This window comes from Varanus komodoensis, unplaced genomic scaffold (genome assembly GCF_004798865.1).
Source record: "Varanus komodoensis strain SLA01 unplaced genomic scaffold, ASM479886v1 scaffold5, whole genome shotgun sequence".
Taxonomy (NCBI): domain Eukaryota; kingdom Metazoa; phylum Chordata; class Lepidosauria; order Squamata; family Varanidae; genus Varanus; species Varanus komodoensis.
This window is the reverse complement of record NW_025336087.1, coordinates 36,382,787-36,398,394: the sequence shown is the minus strand read 5'-3', so window position 1 is coordinate 36,398,394 and position 15,608 is coordinate 36,382,787. Positions and strand designations below refer to the sequence as shown.

General features: G+C 40.2%; 1 pseudogene; it reads left to right on the top strand.

Annotated features, from left to right (window-relative positions):
• Window positions 1-5,528: 5,528 nt before the first annotated feature.
• On the top strand, window positions 5,529-10,017 carry LOC123031329 (annotated as a pseudogene).
• The last annotated feature ends 5,591 nt before the right edge of the window (window positions 10,018-15,608 follow it).

Here is a 15,608-nt window from a genome sequence, read left to right as displayed (position 1 = left end):
TCACGGGGTGACTTTCGGCCAGTCACATGCTCTCAGCCTAACCTACCTCACAGAGATTTGGTTGTTGTGAGACAAAAATGGAGAGAAGGAAAACCTTGGAAGCTGCCTCGGGTTCCTTGCAAGAAAAGGAAAGGCATGGTATGAATGTAATATAATAATAATATTTAATACCTTTTTGAATAGCAAAATACCATAATTCTGCCATGTGAAATGGATCACTGTTTTGGAACATAAGTTTCAGGCACATGGCCATAGCAAAGGGGAAAGGATAAAGAAACCCTGAATGCATATTTTTTCTCATGTTTTTCTAGATAGATAAGATAATACTGATGTCTTACTCAAACTGCAAACATTAACAGTACAGTGCACTGGCTTTATACCTTTCTTTTGGTTCGGGTTAAAATATTTATCCAGTAATGACATCAAAACACTAGAAAGAAAGAGCCCAAAATGTAATTTAAGGCTGTAATGAATCTTGCAGTTGCTTACTAGAGAGAAGGTCTCATGGGACTGCATGCAATTTACTGCTGAATAAACTCATACGTATTTGCTACATTTGTATCCCACTTTTCAGACAATTATTGTCTCCCAAAGTGGCTCACAACAGTACAAGGAGAATCTGTGCCATCAAGTTTACAAAACTAATAACAAGATACACAACAAAAGGGACAAAAGAAAGGAGTTCAGTTTTGCAAAGCCATTGCAAGGGTTGTACTGCATATGAACTACCCACATAAATAATTTGTATGAAAGACGTGGTTCTCCAGATAACAAAATACATACACACATTGTAATTACTCTTACATGGTTTCATAGTCAGAATTCTAATAATAAGTACTCTCCAGTACAACTGAATAACCATTGGAAGCTAATAGGATACATTCTAATCCTCTTTGTTTTTCTGCAACTGATAAGAAATCTTATCTATTTTGTGAGATTTTCCTTCAGTAAACCTGGGGTAAATATTTATTGGCAAGGCATGCAGTCAGCAGCACCATGTTGACTTAGATCTGGTCTGCAGGTAAAGGTTCAATTGGAATTCTCTTAGGAATAGACACTTAAATCTTGAACAATCCCCCTCTTTCTTCCAAACTTCTTCATGGACAATATAGCCACACTGATGACACAGAACCTTTTACTGCTATGTAGATAATGCAAACAGAATACGTGGCAGATACAGAAATTAAGAAAAGGATTTCATAGCTAGATGAGGAGGTGAAAAAGCCCCTGCCTGTCCAACACTTAAAAATCTGTGTGCACAGACAAAATTGTGTGCATGGCCAGCCCTACCGTTAGGTAGAACGAGACAGTCTCTCAAATGGCACGTGCTGTGGTTGGGAGCTAGGCGGACAGAGCCGTGTCTCCCATGGCTCCAACTACCAATCTACCAAATGAGAGTCAACCTCCAATCCATTTAGCTTCTGTACATGAAGGTGTGGGGTGGTGTCTTGTCCTCACTTCAGATAGGAAAATGTGCTGAGTTGACCTGATTATATGCAACTGCTCAATTTGAAGGAATATTCCTTACACAGTCAGATCCCATAATAAATGTCTTTATCTTCAAGAGACACCTCATATTCCTTAGGCTATAATCTTATACACCAAGAAAAGGGAACCTACAGCCCAGCAGGCCATCCCATCGGACTCATGGCACTTTGGGAAAGACTCCTCTGCTAACTCAACCCGCTTTGCTAAGGCACCACTCCTTAAAGACTCCTTAAACAAATGTACACAAATCAACATACAATTTTGATGCTATTTTTAAAAGCATCTCCAAGTTTGCAATGAACTTGTTTGGAAAAATGAGAACCAAAAAGACATTTTAACTGATATTATCCTTAAGTACATGGGGGAGGACAATCCAGATGCACAGAACAATCCCATTGTCTGCAAGAGGGCACCCCGTGAACATAACTATGACTTAAGGAGGTGAGATCCAAATCCACACAGCCCGTTCCTCTCAGGCACTCTGAGAGGTTCTATAGCAGCTCCTCTTCTGGAGCCACAAGAGAAAACTTGGAAGAAGGTAAGCTGGAAAGATCAGGGACAGAGAGTAGGCAGTGCTCAGGAAGAGGAGGGAGAACGAGAGACGAGGACCTACATGAGCCTTGCCATTCACATCTCTGTCCATTAAAAATGAATTGCTTAATTGCACTCAGAGGCCTGTTTCAATGAAGGTAACAAAGTCAAAGAAATGCTTATTTTAGCCCCATCCTTCCTCCATCCTGCCAGGCTCGTGTTGCTGGGCATTGAATAGGATCAGAGCCTTCTGTCAGGGGTACAGTCCATAGAATTAGGCTTGAGCTCAGAGGCAAATCTATATGCAATTTGCAAACTGAAGGTAAAATGAAGCCAAGTTCACCCTATGGGAGTGTAAACAGTGCTGGCTTCTAAGGTGAAGCTGTATGTAATTACAGACTCTGTAAGCAATTATTTGGTATAGAGATGATACATATGCATGAATTTTATGACCCAATAATGATGAAGTCTGAATAAATGCCATATAGATAAGTGCTGTTTTATAGAACAGTATTACTGAAACTAGAATATGTCATTATTTTTCACATATATTTCCTTAACTCTTCCATTACATCTTAACAGCATTGAAAGAAACTAGTTTTATGTGATTTTCATTTTTTAAAAGTTATTAGTAGGTTCTTATAATGAAGGTGACTTCTGCAAGTAGAAACATGCATGCATATTTAAAACCCACTTAAGCAATTAATGATGCTCTATGGCTTAAGAATATTCTTTAACAATGGTTCATGCAAAGCTCATGCGGAGGCATGAGGCATCATTTACAAGTACTTCCCTAATAGCCTACAAAGCCATTTGCTCTCCGCCCTCATCCTACATGTCTGGCATGACTCAAAAACAAGGGGGTGGGGGCTGTTGGTGGTTAAATAAAGCTCCTTCTCTTCAAAGTTGCCTCCTACAGAATAGAAACAGGCTGCCTGTGCTTGTGAGGCCTTTATTTGCCTAACCCATTCAGCTGTGTTGTCACAGTGATCACTTTTCCTAGGAAGCTTGATCCAGTCAATGGAAAGAATGTCCGATGCTGATACCCTAGACAGACTCTGTTTCTGAGCCAGGAGTCGCGAGGTGTCAACCGCCTCCTAGACTTGCTCCTTAACTTAACCAGTGAAAAGGAGTAACAATGAGAAATTCATATCCAGACCTGATTACTTCTTTAGTTGGAATCAATCCTTGTAATTCAGCCATATCATTAAAGACTGTTGATGAATTGCCTGTTCAAATGCAAATCATTCAGATTTTGAGGACTGGGTTTTCTGGGCCATGCTAAGACATTCAGCTTCTTGTTTCGAAACTGCTCCAGTCGTACTCTGATTGTGTGTTTAGGGTCATTGTCATGCCAGAAGGTGAACCTTGGTTCATTCCCCAGGACAGTCGAACAGGTTTTTCCTCTATAATTGTCCTTTATCTGGCCCTATTCATCTTGTCCTTAAACCTCCCCAGTTTCTCTGGTCCTGCCAAAGAAAAACATTCCACAACAGATGCTACTATAACTGTACTTCAGCATGGGCACTGCATTCTCAGGGTGACAAGCACTGTTGGCTTTGTGCCACGCATCACGTTTTACAACATGGCCAAAAAGTTCAACTTTAGTCTTATCAGATCCGGGAAACCTTTTAAAGTGTTCTGTATCTCTCACTTGCTTTTTAGCAACTCCCAATAGGCTTTGATATAGAGTCTGTTCTAGCAGTAACAAATTCTTGCACAAAACCCAGCTTTGTGACAAGTGTCATTGAGTCTTCATGAACAAACATTTTTAGGCAGAGTTGTGATTGAGTGATATTCTTTCCATTTTGAAATGATTAATTTAACAATGTTCCGAGGATGTCTGAGATTTTTGAAAAATAATCCTTATTGTCTCAGATAAAGTTGGTAGAATCTCAATGTTCTTCTTTGTTTTTGGTCCTGACAGTGACCCCCTAGGCCAAAGTCTCCCACCATATTTGAATCTGCTTTGTTATCCATTTTTTAAATCCAGTCACCTATGTCTTGTTTTGGTGTGCTATCAATTTCTTCTTGAACACTTGCACAGAAGGTTTCTACTTCTACTTCCTCTGCATCTTTTGTTATGGCGTAGAGTTGAATGATGGCTATGTTGGTATGTTTTCCACATACTGTGATTTATATTATTGCCCTTATTGATTTGCATTACAGTATATCCCCCTGAAGTCGCAGTTCAGTATTCGTGGCTTCAGTATTTCGCAGGATCTTTCTCCAAGCAAGTCCAAGCCGATCTCCTTGAGAGTAAGCCGGCGCCTCGCCGTGCGGCAGCTTACTCACAAGGAGATCGTTTCCTCTGAGTTTGGACTCGCTTGGAGAAAACGATCTCTGCGCACATGGGCCCCTGCCCCAGCCTCGCCACGCACATGCGCCCGCCCCCCAGCCTGGCCCAGCCTGCGCCTCCCACCCGCACCGCCTTGGCAGCCAGCACCCATCACCGGCACCAAATTCGCGGTTTTTCACAATTCACGGGTGCTTTAGGAACGTAACCCCCACGAATTTCGGGGGATTACTGTATATACATTTATTTATTTGTTTATTTAAAACATTTCTATGCCGCTCCCATCGCAACAAAGCCTCGGGGCGGCTCATAAAGGATACATAAATACTTACTGCTTATGCTACATCCTGTCTCAGTATAAGAGCCGCTCTATTTCTTCTGAGTTTGTCATTTCCAGAGTAAAACATTTTGTGTTTGTTTGAATGAAAATGTTGTATTCTGGACCACTTTAGTTTGCTCACACAAATACTGTGATGTTTAAGCATTTCATTTCTTGCTTTATGATTTCCAGGTTGCCTTGATTCATACATCTCACATTCTATGCTCTGTTTGTATGTACTGTGCTGCACTGGACTTCATCTGGGCATGTCAGCCTGCCTTTCAGCTTTGTTCTAATTGTATCATTAGCAACAGTGCTATTCATACTTGTCCTTTATTCTTCTACAGTAGGTGGTGAGAACCTTCTAACTAATGCTGGATTGAGGCTCCATGGAACCCATCTCTCTAGCATTTGTGTGCTTCCTTTCATTTTGGCCCTATCTTAGCAAGTAAGCCAAGCTGAGAGGATGTCTTTGAGCTCTTCAAAATGAAGATTGTGCAACCAGCAGCTTTCTTCAGTGTCATATACAGCACAAACAAAGCCAGGAGAGGAAAGGACTGACACTTCTGAAGTATGCATGCAGGCTCAATTCTTGGCAAGAACCACGTGAGCACCGGGCACTCACCAGGAACTTAGATTCATGGCCATCACAAAGTAGACCATAGTCCAGTTTGCTGAGCCCAACGATTGAGACAGATTCCCATCACTCAGATGGATTCCTCACTCATCCCTACTTCTGACTTGGGATACTCATCTTCTGGCACTATCCCTCTTAGTTTGTTTCATCCTAGCATTTCAAGAGGAAAATATTCAGGAGTGGTTTATCATTGCCTTCTTTTGTACAGTACTAATCATTCGTTTTTATTCTTTTGGAAGTTGCTTCGGAAACCTATAATGGGTGAACAATTCTTGGGAACTAGTTAACTGGTTTCTAGTGATAAATTTGAGGAATGCCTGAAAGAATGCTCTGCTCTGCCACCAGGAAGATGATTAATGCTGTCAAGCCGAATGTGGTCTTCAGCTGCAATGGGGATAACCATGAAGACAGAGAAATTTCCTTCAAACTGGGGGAAGAATTTGAAGAGACAACAGCAGATGGCAGGAGTGTTGTGACACTAGACAAGAGCTCGGTCAATCAGGTGCAGAAACGGGATGGCAAAGGGCACACAATAAAAGGGAAAGTAGAGAATAGCAAGCTGCTTGTGGAATGTGTTATTCCATAATGCGTTATGAACAATGCTTTCTCATAGGTTCTAGTAGAGGTAACAAGAAGGCTTGCTTTTGTGCAGTTAGCAGGGCCCTGAAGCACGGGATGAACAAAACCTCACAAAGCAATTCTGCTCTTCAAAGAATCAAATTGTTGACAAGTCAATTCAAAAAGCACCCTTGTTTCTAATCTGAAGATTTGTGGTTATTCAATAAAGGGCTCGCCTTGTGATGGGTCCAGCTTAATCTCAAAGTACCTCCTTAATCTCAAAGTAACCAGCCTGCTAGGAGACATGTAGCCTGAAGTGCCTGATCCTGCCTAATCTTGGAAGCTAAGCAGGGTCAGGCATGGGCAGAAGTGGGATGGGTGACTTCAGTGTATGATTCTATGATTATTGCTGTCAACTGCCTGGAAAGCTTTGGCTATGTGCCAAAGTATAAAAATGTAATAATAATAATAATATTGAGACAGTTGGTGGCATTGCTTTCAACTTTTCTGACCCTCTCAAGCCCCCTCACCACATTAAGGTGCACATCAGAGAAGGGGCCTCCCCAGCTAGGGTTCAGGAGAATCCTGCCTGAATGGGCAGAGAATACTGTCTGAAGAAGAGCTGCTTCCAATCGGTTTCAGTAATCCTGGCAAGATGAACCAATGATCTGACTCAGGACATGGCAACTTCCCATGTTCCTATGAAACATGCCACTTGATGGCAGCGGTGGGATATGCCTAGCTCTGCAGCACCATCAGCAAAGCACATCTGGTTTCAAAAGGCAGAAGCCTGATTACTGAGGGGACAATTATTCTCACTACCATTAAAAAAGCAAGAGATAATTAAGTACAATATTTTATCCTTGATGTAATTGTTATTTATGGAATATGAGTAATAGGGATTACCATAGTCATACAAGGCAAGCATCAATTTACCTATGATTTTTTTTAAAAAAATAAGCAAGTATTTTCTTGCTTTTCTTCTCTCTTTCAGTTATGCAATAAGCAAAACAAGCATTAAACTTTCTCAATGGATTCTATGCTGATTTCAAGTTGTTCCTATAAACAAATTATTGGTACATTTCTCAAATGTATCTTAATAAACCATTTTAACAACAGCAAACTAAATATAATTTAGCAGAATTACATTTCCAATTGCAAGAATCTCAGTTTCCTTTATTTTCTTCAAATAATCTGTGAGTTATTACATTTTATTTATTTATTTATTTAGGAGACTTTTATGCCGCCCCATTTGCTGAAGCCTCGGGGCGGCTCACAACCATAAATAAACTTCAATAGAATAATATAAATTAACAATATAAATTAAGTTGCCCTGGCCAAAGAATAAAATGAATAAATAATATTAACAATTAAAATAACATTTGAATAAAAATGTCTTCGCCTGGCGTCGAAAACCAAATAACGACGGCGCCAGGCAGACCTCTCTGGGGAGCGCATTCCATAGATTGGGCGCCACCGCAGAGAAAGCCCTCCTCCAGGTACTCACCCTCCTAATATCATTCATAGAGCGTTCCCGGAGAAGGGCATCCATTGCTGATCTCAAGGGGCGGGAGGGCATATATGGATGTAAGCGCTCCTTCAGGTAACCAGGACCCAAGCTGTTGAGGGTTTTATAGGTCATAACCAACACCTTGAATTGGGTCCGGACTTCAATGGGAAGCCAGTGAAGCTGACGGAGGACTGGAGTCATGTGAACATAACGCCCAGTCCCCGTCAGCAGCCTGGCAGCTCGATTTTGAACCAACTGAAGTATCCAGACCGTCTTCAAGGGTAGCCCCACATAGAGCGCGTTACAGAAGTCAAGTTGGGAAGTCACCAACGCGTGTGTCACTGTCGCCAGGCAGTCGTACTCCAGGTAGGGGCGCAGCTGATGGATCAGCCGAAGCTGAAAGAAAGCGCTCCTCGCCACCGCTATCACCTGAGCTTCCAGTGAAAGCTCTGGGTTGAGGAGCACTCCCAAGTATTAGATGAGGAATATACAGTTCTATTAACAGAAGAGCGGCTATGCAGGATCGGACCAAAGTCTTATCCTAGCGAGCATTCCATCCCTGACATAGTAGCCAACCAGAGTCATTAGGGGAAAGGGCACGAGGACAACAGTTATGTCCCTCTGGTCCCCATCAACTGTCATTTAAAGACATGTTGCTACTAATCCTGGACATAGCTTATAACTATCATGACCAATATCCACTTGCCAGCCTTGATAGCCTTTATTGTCACTCATTTATCTAATTCCCTAAATTGGTGGCTCTCACTATTCTTTCTTTAATTTTTATTTTCTTAACATATACAAATACATAAAAAAGTAGAACAGAGGAAAAAAACTAGTATAAACAGAACAATCCATTTCTTGAGATACCAATTTCCACTGCCTCACTATACACTATCTGAAGCAGCTCTTCCTTGGGTTCATGGCCTGATTCTCTCACTATCTGATTTCATAGCATGACCACAGACCTCCATCTAGTATTATGAGAGATGAAAAAAAAAAACCTTCTTTCAATCCACTTTCTTAATAATTTTATAATATTCCTCCAATGCATTATCTTTGCAATATTTTTACAGTCCTCAATAATGTGTCTATAATATCAGAAAATACAAACTACTGTGAAACCTTGAAGGAAGGCGTTATGATTAGCCCTACAGCCTGGGACCAGATTGTTTCATCTTCTCCCACTTATACCTGCCTGATCCTAAGACCTCCTCAGTGATCCTTCTCCAGGAGCCTCTGCAAAGGAAGTGAGGTGGAGGTCCACTAGAAATCTGTTAGTTTATGTTGTTTTAAATCCTTATTGTAGTTTAAATATTTTATTTGTTCTGCTACTAGGTTTCCCTGTAGCTTTTACTTCTCCTTTATACTGTAGTTTTAAACATTATAGTACATTTTATGGTATGCTTTATGGTTTTAATAGTTCTGAACTGCTCAGAGAGCTTCTGTTATTGGGCAGTATATAAATGTAAGGGAAATGAAGGGATCTCCGCTCATAAAGAACAATTGCTATGTGTGGACTCAGGCCATTTTAACACACTGGACTAAATCCAGCAATATTAATGCCTAGTCCTGAGCTGCATCTCATGTGCAGTTCCTGTAAGATGGTGATGGTGCCCACCACCTTTTCAAGGTAGCAATGAAGAATGAATATAGTTGCCCACTCTCTGTTCGGCCACTTTCCCAGCAGCTGACTATCACACAGCACCTTTGGCTGGATTGGCTGGATTGAATTCTGTAGGTTCAGCTATCACAGGCCCACAACCTTGCTCCCATAAATATGCGCTTCTAACTGGGGTATATTTTGGAAGCATCGTCAGTCACTGACTCAAGCAGGACTGCATGAATATATATAAGGAAATGTATAATGCTTTCAATAAATGCCATCAAAAATGCAGGTGCTATAAATAGTGAGATGAACTAGCTCCATTACCCTGAGTCCAGATGCTCTGCAAGGATAAAGAAGCAGAGCAAGGCACAGTTCAGGAATGCCTTACATTATAATGGCATAGCATCCCATTTAACCATTCATTTGCTAACGCCCCAATTGTCTGATTAATGGCATTCAGTCAATCCGTGAAGGCAGTATCAAATTCAAGAGTTTAAAGTTGATAAAATTAAAATGTAAGTCATTGGTTGAAGGGGTGCATGTGGCAGATGATCTGCACCTGTTATTTTATGATGAGCCATATTATGAAAGATGATCTAGGCTAGATTTAGTTTGGTTTTATTTACTACTGATCACATAATATTGTTAAGGGTTTGGCTGGCTTATCACTAGAAGAAAGTTACAGAAGAACATTCATATTAATTAATAGTCCCCTAAATTTCATCTGCAGGGAGAATTTTAACATAGAGCTTTCAAGGTGTGCCTATATGTGTAAGAAACAGTTATGCTGGAGTTTTAAACTGTGACACATACAGAAACAGGGAGAAAGTTGAAAGCTGGAACTTGTGTTGGTCACACAAGTTGCTCCCTGGAGATTGGCTGCTTGTTTTTAGGACCTCCAAATTCCAATATGGTTATGTAACTGTAAATCAAGGATACCGTAAGTTTCTGGTGTTCTCTCATCCATACAAAACTCAGTAGTTCTGCTCCGGGACTTATAACTGCATAGAAGATGAAAGTGTGTACCAAAGTGTACTTTCTAACTGTGGTTCTGCCAAGTTTTGCCTGAATATAAGTTTGAGCAGACTGCAACTCCGGTTAGCTGCACATAATAGCTTCTTTGTCCAGCTGTCACATGAACAATGTTGTGTTACCATTGTTGTTACTTCAGGCTTAAAATGGAAAGCAGATTTTCATACAGAATACCAACTCCTATGCTTCATGGTCAATTCTGTTTTACTCTTTCTTTAAGTTAATCAGGTTAGTAAATTAATGTAGCTCTGGAGAGTTGTGATTTTAAAAGTTTCTAGGACTTCATGAAGTTTCTAACATGATTCTAAGATAAAAAGACATAATTTGTCTCTTTACTCGTTCATTTATTTAAATATTTTTATCCTGATCTTCTAGTGTTTTTATGGTATTGTGATCTTAAATTGCAAAGCACTAAAGGTGACTTGCAATTTAAGATCTCAATATCATAAAATACATATAAAAATAAACAAAAGCAGAGACCCACATAAAGCATCACCTTACACAAAGCACCCTGCAAGTCAACATGTTAAATATTAAGACAACAATCATACCAAACCAGGCTACAGAAGTGTTAAAGAATCGATCAGAAGAAACAAGAAAGACTCAGAATTATACGTGACTACTCCCCTAAATTCAGCCTGTGGATAAATAGTGGAAATTCATGTTCCCTAAAAATTTTCTAGAATCTCCTATAATACACATATATGCAACAAGAGATATTAAGTCCAGGATTGAAAAACTACTTGTCTTCCATAGATGGGTTGTACCCTAGCCAAACATTGCTCAGCCTGTAGCCTCCAGATGTTTTGAATGATAATCTCCAGCATCTCTGATCATGGATCATAGAGTTTTGGGCTGAAGTCCAAAACTGGCAGGTGGTCACTAGGTTACAGAAGATTGTCATAGACTACAGTGGAGCATTGGCCTCACCACCACTTTTTAGAAGGACAAAAGAGAATGGCCAGATTCCAAGGAGGAAAGGTTACATGTACTTTTTAAATATATATATATGGATCAAACAGACTTCCTGAAGCTGACAACACTCAGATAAGTTGGACTGCAATAAGGATTTTTTCCCTATATGTAAAATTTTTGTTGTTACATCCCATGAGGTGGTCTCCAATTTATGATGACCCTATGAACAAGTGTTCTCCAGACTTCCAAACTATCCTATTCTTGGCAGCCCTGCTCAGCTCTTGCGAACTCCAGGCTGTGGCTTCCTTTATGGAATCAATCCATCTCCTATTTGGTCTTCCTCTTCTTCTTCTGCCTTCGACTTTTCCTAGAAAAATAGAACTTGTAAAATGATAAGGGGCTTTACAATGACAAAGGAACAACAACAAACTGCTGGACTTCTGGCAGCTTTTGAAAGCACAAGAATTCTGCCATATCACCTTACAGACAAAAACAAAAAACTAGGTTATTTTTAGATTGACTGGGGATTTAAACCTGGATTTTCAGTCTTACTTGGATGTCCCAATTATTACACCTCACTGGGTACACCTCATCTTTTCTCTTCATCAGCAATAAAGTTGGTCATTAGTAACATATTCTTTCCCAACCAAAAGCAGAGAATCAGTGTTCACATAGGTGGCCACTGCTTCTACAGCTTCCCAAGTTTTAGCATTTCCCAAACTTGCAGAAGATGAGGACTGGGCAAAAAGACCAATGAAAAATGTGGTTGTATGAAGCTAAATTTTAGCTGAGTTCAATAGGTAAAACTGTAGCAATTGTTTATTATTTGCATTGGGATGGGCAACTCTCTAAATATTTTCATCTGCACTTCCTTTAAGTCCTACCCAGCATAACCAATGGTGAAGAAGAAGAATGGGAGTTGTTGGTCAACACATCTGGAGAGCCAGAAATTGCCTAGTTCTGACATCTGCAAAAGATAGGCCTTTATCTTTTCCATGCTTTCTGGTACATGGAGTAGCTTATATCTTTTGTTATTTCCATATTGCAATTAAAGAATATGAAGGCCTTCAATCAAAGCATGCTACAATTATGAGTATTTTTCCTTATCTAAAATAAACACAAGTCCCCACAGACCAGCAATGGAACTGTATCTCATCCACACATTAAAGAAAGTAGGGAAAAAGAACAGAAGATAGATAGGCTTCTTGCAGTGGAATAAAACAATGTAATATATTAATATACTATCTGCCCACCCTTTATTAAATAAATTACTCCTAGAAAAGTCACAATCCATAACAGCTCGTGTGCATGTGCCCTGCATCAAGGCACCCAGCCAGGAGAACCCTGTCTCCTACACCACCAGCTGTATGGTTCCATGTGGAACCTTAGGCTGCAGTTCCAACCTGAACTGCAGGTACAGCCTAAATGATGAGAGCTAGCCTACAAGTCTGAATACTAAAAAGTAACTGCACAAACCAGCCCTCCAGTTTGAGAAACTTACTCTGCAAATAGCAGACTCCTGGTCTCTCATCTTCACAATTCGTTTGGATCACCTGGTTCTCCTGGTTCTGGCCCTCTGAACCTCCTCTACCAATGTCTAATCTGAACCCCAGCTGCAACCTTTTCAGGTTCTGGCAGTTATAAAGAAGCAACATATCTATTCAAGAGAGAGAATCTGTGAAATATGGTGCATAGATTCATCACAGTGCTCACTAGCTAGCTGCAAACATACTCAAACCTAGAACATGAGTGTGAATAATGGAAATGGTTAGTTGTAAAAGTTGTATAAATACTCTTTATGGCAATCTAACTAAATGATTTGCAGGGGCAGCACATTTTAAAGGCCAGCATAAAAACCTTAATTTCCACCAGGTTCTATTCAACCACAGGGTCCAAACGCTATACTTTAGAAGTTAGGGAAACAATTTAAATGTTCTCTTGAGGGCCAAATTGAGCATAAGTAATACCTTCAGCCTACCTAGAGAGATTTAAATTGCTGCCATCTCTGGTGAACAGAGGCCATCCCTAGACATCCAATATTTTCAGGGACCAAAAAGAAAATTGGCTATAAACATCACTGCCAACTCATGCCAAGATCTATTTGTTCCCCTTTTCCTTCCTGATTTGTTCCTGATGCTATCCGATACCATCATGATAATAGTTTTCACCAGCTGTCTTCTCTTCCTTGTTTTAGAACTACTCCCTACATACCCCTTCATTGGATACCCAGTTTGAATGCCTGTTCTTTTCAATTAATGAACTCCCTATACAGCCTCAAAACTGTGAGTTTACAAGTATGTTGCTACATTTTACGATTATCTGAATTAGTTGGAAGAAAACCACTTTAATCTGCTCTAGAATTCATTAACTTTTATGCAATTATTCCAGAAATACAATAATGTTACCTTTTCCATTTGTTACACCAGCACAAAAACTGACAAGGGCCTTTACAACAGAAAAAGTGGTAGACTGTCATAGAGACGGATTGCCTTTCCCATGCTTGCTACTGTTCTGATGGTATTCTGCTTTGTATTGTTTTTTTAAACTATAAACAAGAAAATATTGTACATGAATATGTGATTCAGCTCTAGAAAAACTGCGTGTGAGGCCTCTGATGAATGCATGGAAGATATCTTAAAACAACAGCAGCAGCAGCAGCAGCAGCAGGGAAATAGAGGAAAGGTCATATGTCTGCTGGTGACTGAGCATTTTTTTAAAAAATATTAGCAGGGGGTGTACACTTCTGATTCTGTGGCTTAGCCACCAGATAAAGGTGACATAAATAAATCTTCAGAAATGTGAACAAAATTTGCAAAGTCTACCAGGTACTGTTCCAGACTGAAGAAGGGACTTTTGTCATTTAGAAACAGAACGAGTCAGATGGGGCTTCTCTGGCCATCTAGTCTGACCTCAGGCTCCAGCCAGCTCTGTTCATGTCATGCCTACCATGTATATGTCCATGTGCATGTCATTTGCCACCTTTGGATTTAAGACTTTTGTCATTTACTACCTCTTTGGCAGCATGTTATTGCAAACTAAGCTATGTGATACATTTCAGGTATTTTTACCAGAATTTACTCCAATTACATCCTCCAAAAACAAATGCAAAAGAAATGGGGAACTGAACATGACCTATGGTTGAGGTCTGTACATTTTCAAGCTTGCAGTGTGATTTGCAGTGGGAAAATATGTTCAAATATGCAAGCATGTGACATACATTTTAATCAATCAGAGAAACACATGTAAAGTTCCAAAAGGTATGCAACAGATGTGGTTACTGGAACCATGCACAAGAAAATATGCATGAATTACCATGAGAAAAGAATAAAAGTTTGCAATCTGACAATGTGCACATGGCAAAACAAGGTGGAATTCAGAGAACCTCAACAAGCTTACGTTTTTCTGATTCACACGTCCATCTTGAAAACTCACAAAGCAATCTAAGAAGAAGCTGCTTTTTAGTTTCGTATCAAGAGTAAGAACATGGATAATCATTTAAAGAGATTGAGAGGTAATGTATAGGGGTCACTATGCTTGCCACAAAGTTTTTATAGGAAGTGTTCCCACCAAGGGCATATTGCTTATGACCCCTTTTCCTTGCAGATTACATTACACTGGGGATCCATACTCTCATCCAATGACCCCAAGAACATATAGGTTTAGCGATAATTATATAGCTATGTTATGACTGAGCAATAGCTCAATTTAGCTATAGTTTTATGCACGGCAATCAATTATAATTGTCAGAGCCTGGGCAATAATCACTCACTGCACAACACTGCAGTTAGTATCATCCCCATGACAGTTGCAGTATTTGAATGAACACAAATATTTTAATGGCTTATTTCCTGTGTCCTCTCACGTAGTCATAGAATCATAGAATAGTAGAGGCAGAAGGGGCCATGAAGGCCATCAGGTCCAACCCCCTGCTGTTGCAGGACACCAATTTACACCATCCCATTCAGATGGCAGTCCAGTTTCTTTTTTGATGTCTCTAGTGTGGGAAAGCCCACCACCTCTCTAGGCAGCTGGTTCCACTGTTGTATAGCTCTGACAGTGAGGAAACTTCAGACTATGATATCTAGTCTGAATCTGGGTTATTGTAACTTGCAATGATTATTTCCATGTCATACATTCTGGGATCAGAGAGAAGAGATCTTGACCTTCATCTTTGTGACAGCCTTTGAGGTACTTATAGAGGAATATCATGTCCTTCCTCACTCTTCTCTTCTCAAGGTTGAACATGCCCAATTCTCTCAGTCTCTCCTCACAGGGCAGTGTTTCCAAACCCTGGATCATTTTTGTTGCCCTCCTTGGATCCTTCTCATGTCTTTTGTTCTGGATGTATCTGAACAAGGCTTTCTTGTTGTTCTTAGCATCCATGCTATTCTCAGTTCATTTCCTGCTTTAGCCTTCCTGATGCTATTCCTAAAATTCCTTGCTATTTGTTTATATTTTTCATGGCCTGGCCCTGCTTCCACTTCCTGTACATGTTCTTTTTTCTTTCAGGCTGTCACTTAACTTTTTGTGGAGCGACATGGGGTTCCTTTCTATCTTCCTCATGTTTTTCTTGATGGAATTGTTCATAATTGTGCTTCAAGAGTCTTCTTTTTGAAGATTTCCCACCCTTCTTGGAATCCTTTCCCCTTAAGGGTGTGTTGCCATGGCACTTCACTTATCATTTTTCTGAGTTCATTAAAGTTGGCTTTCTTG